The sequence below is a fragment of the Crotalus tigris genome, unplaced genomic scaffold, assembly GCF_016545835.1.
Source record: "Crotalus tigris isolate CLP2741 ecotype Arizona unplaced genomic scaffold, ASM1654583v1 scf7180000024302.2721777, whole genome shotgun sequence".
NCBI lineage: Eukaryota > Metazoa > Chordata > Lepidosauria > Squamata > Viperidae > Crotalus > Crotalus tigris.
Genome location: NW_024100474.1, coordinates 1,646,348 through 1,654,178, shown reverse-complemented (window position 1 = coordinate 1,654,178; position 7,831 = coordinate 1,646,348). Strand labels below are relative to the sequence as shown.

Sequence of the window (7,831 nt, the reverse complement as noted above, 5' to 3'; positions counted from 1 at the left end):
CAAAATGGGGAGGAGCCAAAGTGGGAACTGTTTTCTTCTTTTAGAAGCGGCTGAAGCGGCTCGGAGAGACTGGGAGTCTATTAAGCGCATGCGTGCTTCTTCCTCCCCCTCCATCCTCTGATTTTTCTTAAGAGACCCAAAGGAGGCCCAGGTAGGAGCTTCTGTCCTACAGAGGCGGGGACGTGGTGAGTTATCCTCGTGGAAAGCGCCCATCTTGGCCCGAGAAGCAGCTAGCCTGTCTGACAGCCGATCATAACGCCTGTTAGAAAGGTGGTGGTGGGGCTCCAGAGTCCTCCCGGGGAGAGGCGGGTGACACTTTCTGGAGAGAGAAAAGCTACAGAAGTGGCTGAAAATAGCGGTTTTGCATAGGCGTTTATATAATTTTTACACTGGCGTCAGTTGTTTTATGGAAGTAAATACTATTTCAGTGACCGGGCTAATCCATCTGCATTTCAAAACCCTCCTCTTCAGTCTTATCGGGGACTTAGGAGGATCCTGAATTTTTGCCCTAGCAGCTGCAGTTGGATGCTGTGGTGAATCCGGGCATACATTTAGCCTGGAGGCACATCATTAGACATTGATACATCATGTCTCAAATCCTGTCTTTTCTACGCACCACCATCACCACCCAGTTGCGCACAATCCCTGGGGCCAACTCCTTATTTGTGGTTCAGTTGTCATTGTGTTTCCTTCTGGAAGGGTGTGTCTCTGCACTGCTGGCACAGCAAAAGGCAGGTGCTGCTCCTTTGCTGACAGCGCTTGCCTAATTTGTAAAAGACGAGGAGCTGAGCGAGGCCAGGGCTGTCTCCTGTACTTCCCCACTTGTCTAAGAAAGTGATTCAAAACCGCTGCTCCTAGGGTAGGTTTTGGGTTCCTTTGGGGATGTTGGATAAGAGTGATGTACCTTTTCCCTGTCCTTTATCCTCTTGGAATATTATTACCTCTAAGCTCTACTAGTGAATCAGTTTAGAATCAGTCTGCTCCATTTTTATTTTTATTTTTGTAATATTTCCCACCAAATTTGCACTGTAAAAGTTGAAGTCTTTAGATTAGAACCAGGGATAAAATGATGAGTTGGAGATCATTATTCTGGAAGTAATTACAAGTTCTTGTTTAGGTTTTCCTTCCTCGATTATCTTCTTGCAAGAAAACCCTTTAATTGCTATATTTTCTATAACTACAATGCGTTAAAGTGAATCCTATGATGTAATGTTTTATAACTTACAATTTCACATTTCCTTTATATAAAGTTTTCAGGGCTATGTGATATTTTGTATGGACTTCTGTTACAGTTCACCCATTTATTAATCATTCAAATGGCTGAAGTTTTGATCTTTGAAACCAGTTTTGGGAGGAGCTGGCATGCTTAATTGCAAGGTTCCTTGTGTATGTGGCACTTTCTATATATAATCATGATGCTATTGCATTTGTGTAGCTGTGGGCTGTGCCATCCTGCAGAACGAAAATTTAATGGATTCTTCCATGCTAAACTTTAGGCAGCCCTTTAAAAAATAATTATTTTCAGTTGTAATCATGTCCAGAATTAGATATATGTAGTTTATATTACATGTGATGAAAGTTTTCATCTTTTGAAAGTCTTTTTTTAATGAGATACTAAAACAAAAGATACTTCTGTTTGATCTTAACTTTTTGTTACATTTAACAGAAGATGGAAGTGGTGATGATTATCAGTTTTGTCATCTAAGCAAGAGTTGTCTCCCAACTCCAGCTGGCTTCTGGTACATTTATTATTTATTAAATTTATTTGCTGCCCTTCTCACCGCAAAGTAATTACTATGATTCTTTTTTCTGTATAGGTTCTATATTGATACCATGGTATTATTTCCTGTCCTTCCAGAAATTGACTTTCAAGTATATTGGTCTACAGTTACAATAGCGTGCATGTAATAATGGAAATGAAACAATAGTAATTAGAAACCAGTACTATTAGAGAGCAGCAAGGAAGTACTTTAATGCATCATACTTTTTCTGAAAGTAATATTGAGCCAGAAAGGATAAAGAGATGAACTTGAATAATTATGCATATACTTAGAGAATAAAATATAAATGATATATTTATATTTGAAGCAAGAAAGATATAAATTAGATTACTTAAGCATTAATCTACCTATTTTGGCTTACTTCAAAGGAAAGAAAGAAATAAGATTTGATTTTTAAAATAAACAGTAGTATTGCAAAACATTGATTATTACTAAGGTTGCAGTCTTTAGAATACTAGTTAGTAGCATGAAGAATTATAATAATTTTAAAAATATTTTTAAATGCCAATTTTAATGTTTTGTTAAACTACTTGTTAAAATGGTTATAGCTTAAATATATAAGCATGAATATAACTTCTAATTATATTCTGTTTGGCTTGCTAATATTGAAATAATAAATTAACCAATATGGTAATTGATTTCTTCCTGAAAGTGAGAACACAGATAGTAAAGAGAGAATTTGAGGTAATTAAAAATAATACAATTATAATCTTATAATAATTGTTTATTGGCATTTTATTACAAAAAATATTTTAAAGAGTAAAACAAACTGGATCTGGTTCAACTCCTAATGACAAATGTTAGTGTGTACCTCCTAAAAACATAATGTACATTTCTGAATACTGAAGAATACGTACTTAGATTATACCTAACAAAAAGGTGCTTAGACTAGAAATTATGATTATAAAATCTTTTTAACTAGTGATTATGGTTTAATAATTACACTACGGTAAATCATTTCTGACCTTTATTTCTGACTTCAAATCTTTCAGGTTTTTTTTTTTTTTTACTTATTCAAAAGTAAATCCAGAAATGGACTTAGTGCTTTCTGCTGAGAGGATAAATATAGGCTTGCAGCCATAGAGTAAATTATAGCAGTCCCATGAACTGGCAGTCCTTATGAACTAAAGCAAATTCAATGGGACAGTAACTCTAATCCCATGAAATAGTTCTATGAAATATATTTGCTAAATATTAATATACCTAGGAAGACACAAAAATATAAGTAACTTGTTTGTACAATACAAATAACTTATTAAAATTAACTGAAATATGAGTCTGATGACTTAGGCTCTATAATTGCAACCTAAAATAAAACAGTAGTCATTTAGATAATTTCCACCCAGCTCCTCAGATCAGAGGAAACAAACCCTAAGTTTCAAAGGGATGCTTGTATATACAACCATAGCCCATCTAAATGTATCTTTCCAACAGCAAACTCTTTTAAAATAAATACCAATAACAGCATATCTGAATTCCAGTCTCTTATTTTCTGTCAAAACATTTGTGCAATAACAAAGTTTGTGATTATTTAAAAATAATAATGGTTATGGTTACTATTGAACTTGTATAAGATGATTTTTTTATTAATAGAATTTGTGAACCAAAATTACTGCAGGTTCCATTATTGTATGTAATTAATTTCCAGCATTTTACAAGACAGAGGAAACACAAAAGCGAGGGAACATTCTAAAGATGCAAGCTAGTAAAAAAAGCAATATAAAATGAAATTTAAAAAAAGATAAAATTATTTTCAAGGGGATGAAATATAATCTAGCTGGCATAATTCTGATAAACCATCTATAATATTAAAGCCTAACAGATAAGTGGGGGTTAAAATGAGATTAGAAGGAAGGATATATTGAAATTGGAACTTAAGCACAGTCAGGGTTATCAGGAGATTGAGTAGGCTATAGTTTTATTAGAGAAGCTGAAATGAAGGCAGGCAAAGGAATATGGTCACACACATCAGAACCAACAGAAAATAATAATGACCCATAGATTGGGACTTCATAATAGTAGGGAGAAATGTGATTTATACTTAATCATAGATTTTTAAGAAATCTGAAAAAAAATCCTTGCTCATGGCTTATAAGTAAATTTAGTTGTCATAAAGAATGATGGTATTCATTCTTATTTCACATACAATGCCTGTTTGGGCAATAGTAAAGATCCAGTTTGGTGTGATTAAGGCATCAAGCTAGAAACCAGAAGACTGTAAATTGTAGTCCCCCTTGGGCACAAAGCCAGCTAGGTGGCCTCAATTCAGTCACTTTCTCTTGGTCATAAGAAGGGAGGCAATGTGGCAAACCACTTTTGAAAAACCTTGTTACAGAAATAGCAAGGATCTGTTCAAGCAGTCTGCAAGAATTGGACATACTTGAACAGAAAGAAAAAAAATACTGTTCTTCAGTATTGACGAGATACTGTACTAAACTTTAGGATAAAACAAAACAAACTATGTGGCACAGATCAATCTCCTCTGACATTTTGATGCTGTCTTCTATCTAGAATATGTCACCCAAGGAGCAGTCTCATCATTTTTTCCCGTAACTTCCTGTTCTCCAGATGATCAGTGGACAATTGCCTGAGCAGCTATAAAGTTATTGACTTTGGCATCAATCATACAGATTTCAGAACTGAAGTCAGGTGCCTACATTGGAACCATGGCATTGAATAAATTGGAGTAGGGAGTGAAATACCAAAAGTTGCAGATGATACTGACTTACAGTGGCCAAGGAAGCTTCAAATTACTCTGTAAATAGTTAGTAGAATGCCAAAAAGCTAGAATTAGACTGAAAATGCTACAAGAAGTGAAAGAAAGTGGAGGATTTGGACTGCCAGACTGGACGTTATACTACCAAGCAACTATTTTAACATGGCTTAAAGATTGGATAATACTTAGAGATAAAAGACTATTATACCTAGAGGGGCATGACCTACAAATTGGTTGGCATGCCTTTCTGTGGTATGGGAAGAATAAAACACATAGATACTTTCAAAACCACTTTATAAGAAATGTACTTCAGAATGGGAAAAAATAAAAGCAAAAATTTATATTAAGATATCTGGATAACTTTCAACAATGGAAGCTTTTGCTCATCCAAATTTAATTAATTACAACAAAGTTGTGACTTATAAAGATATTTTGGACAATGAAGGAAAATTGAAAGACAGACAAGATTTATAAGAACAAGGTACTGATCTATCATGGTGGCCATATTTACAAATTCAAATGAGATATGAAAAAGATGTTAAAACAATGAGATTCTATAAGGAACAGACAGAATTTGATTAGATATTATTAAAAACATGAAAAGTTGATTAAGAAACTCTATAAATTTCTCTTAAACTTAAAGATGGAGGAAGAACATGTTAAAGAAACGATAATATGGACAAAGAACTTTGGATATAATAGAGAATTAGAAGACTGGCAAAAATTATGGGAAAGAAATGTTAAATTAACTAAAGCAGTGGCATATAAAGAAAACTTATATAAAATGTTTTACAGATGGCATAAGACACCAGTGAGATTAGCAAAAATGTTTAAAAATATTTTAAAGAAGTGTTGGAAATGCAAATAAAGACCAGGTACTTACTATCATATCTGGTAGACATGCCCAAAAGCAAAAAGATTTTGGGTAAAAATACATTTATGCTTGGAGAAAATGACTAAAAAACAAATAAACTGTAAGCCAGAATTATTTTTGTTAGGAATAATAGCAAATTATGAGAAAGATTGTATTTATTTAATTTTACACGTACTAACTGCAGCAAGAATTGTATTTGCCGAACACTGGAAAAATGAAATTTTACCAACTGAAGAAATATTAAGAAAATTTTAGAGTGTGCAGAAATGGACAGATTGACTTTAAAGATAAAAGAGAAAGAAGACTCAGTGTATTTTAGAACATGGGATAATTTCTATCAATGGCTAAAAACATGAGTTAGAGAGAAAGGAATGTGGTATGTAACTTGAATATATATTAGTAAGAAGAAGACTATTGAGCAATTAATTAACATATTGTTTATGATAATTATTATTTCTTGTTAAACACATGAATCCAGATATTATACTGTTTGCTAAATATTGAGAATGTTATTTGGAAAAACCCCAACCCTAATCCTAACCCAAACTCAAATCCCAATCCCGATCCCACCTCATTCCTGACCCTATAAAAACTAATAAAATTTATACAAAAAAAAGTTAATAGAATGTCAAATATGATACTATTGATTTGTGATTGACTGAAAACTTAGTTTTGTTACTTCACTAACAAAAAAGACTATGAATATTGGAAATTATTATGAAGGGCAATAAGAATAAAATAATAATGATAGTTTCAAGTAACTGCTTTGGCTACATTACCCACATAGCATTAATGAGTAAAATTGAATTTTAATCACCATTGAATCACACAGCTGAAGTGACAGTGTTATGCATCAGAATCTTTGTTTCACTACATTATTGTATTATTTGAACCTTGCCCTATTATAAATGATTGAATTTTAACAAACTACAGCTTTTCATAATGTAGATGCCAGTGTACAGTCCCCAAACAGCATACTTCAGCACATCAAGAAGGCATTAAGTTGGAGGAGACTGGCCTTGGGAGTTTAAGTTCTTTAATATAAAGAAGTCCAGCTTCATTATAGGAACCAGTCTGCTAGCTAAATTGGTGCACAGGCACAAAGCGGTTGAACTGCTATAAATTCATGTTTCCAAAAGTTCAAGGGTCAATCTTCCCAAGGAGCATTGGAGAGTTGCTATAGAAAGGACAAAATGAGATTGAATAAGAGATCTTACAATAGGAAATGGGTGGGGGAGGATGGAACAGTGGGAAAATCTCCCACTTTCTCAAGGGTTCAGTGTACTGTACTACTAAATAAACAGTTAACTGATTTGGAAAAAGTGTATTTGTACTCATTGTCTTTGTACAGAAGATTCTTATTTGAGATGAGAGCAATGAGAGCAAGAGGGGTGATTAATGCTTTAATTTGCAAGGCAAGCACATTGATTGAGTTGTCTCCCCAGTGTTTTCCCCTTAGATTTCTTTTAATCCTCAGAATTCTTGTCATAACCCAAAAGCTGCCTATATAAAGGATGACTGGTAGCTGTTTCACTGAATGCTAGCAATGTTTCGAGGTGTTCAGATTGCTGTATCTAGTATGATTGACAACTTAATTAGGTTATATTTCCATTTGCTGCTGCTGGCCTTGCAGTAGTAACAGATCCATAGGCAGGTGGTTGGATAATTTCCTCATGAGTCTTATTCAGCAGCATCATCCTAACTCATCTCCCACTGCTGATGCAATTAGATGTAGCTTCCAGGTAATTTCTGTTCTTCCTAGTTCTTTGTACTTCATAAGCCTATGCCAAACTGCAGCAGTTGGTTTGTCTTTTAGAATTTATATAGTGACTCCCTAGAGCTTCTCTGGTCTATTGTTTAACTAGTCTGGAGAGAAACAGGCAATTTAAATTAGACCTACTTAAGTATAGGTCCTTAGTGCAGCTAAATCACTGCTCCCCTTTCGTGTGATACTGGCGGCGGTTGCAAATTGCTGCAGGGTGCTGTGAATGGATCATTGTGCAGTAATCTTTTCATTTTTCTGAATTGCATACTTGAGCATATCTTTGTTTATCTGAAAAACATTTTCTCAGATTACTATTAAAGCTGTTTTCCCAGTAGTATAACTACTTCACAGCCAAAGGATTGTAGTATTTCTCATGTTTTATTAAGAATTGTTGATGCAGGTTGATATGGTGCTGACAGCATATGGGTGACTATTCCTGCCTAACAACAGAGCTACTATTGTTCTGTGCAGATTAGAGGCATTTCCAGCTGTAGAGATCTGTATGATCAGCATGAATAAGTTATGTGTGGAAAATGGGCCACATAAATATAAACAATAAAATATTCCCTTTGTACTTTTAAGAGATTTCCCAGACCTATTGGAGCAGTCTCTCCTGTCTCAGGGAAGGGAGGAAAACAAATGCTTGTTTCCCAAATGATAGGGGAGCCTATCATTTGGGCTTTTGAAAGTGCAAA

General features: G+C 34.4%; 1 protein-coding gene across 4 annotated transcripts in view; it reads left to right on the top strand.

Annotated features, from left to right (window-relative positions):
* Window positions 1–14: 14 nt before the first annotated feature.
* KLC4 (kinesin light chain 4) overlaps window positions 15–7,831 on the top strand; it is a 76,177-nt gene continuing 68,360 nt past the window's right edge. The window contains exons 1-2 of one of the 4 annotated variants that reach the window (XM_039324565.1): window positions 15–151; window positions 1,667–1,739. The gene's annotated coding sequence lies outside the window, so the exon portion shown is untranslated. Of the gene's footprint in view, window positions 186–736; window positions 860–1,666; window positions 1,740–7,831 lie in introns of those variants that run through there. The other 3 variants (XM_039324566.1, XM_039324564.1, XM_039324567.1) reach the window with 3 other exon arrangements.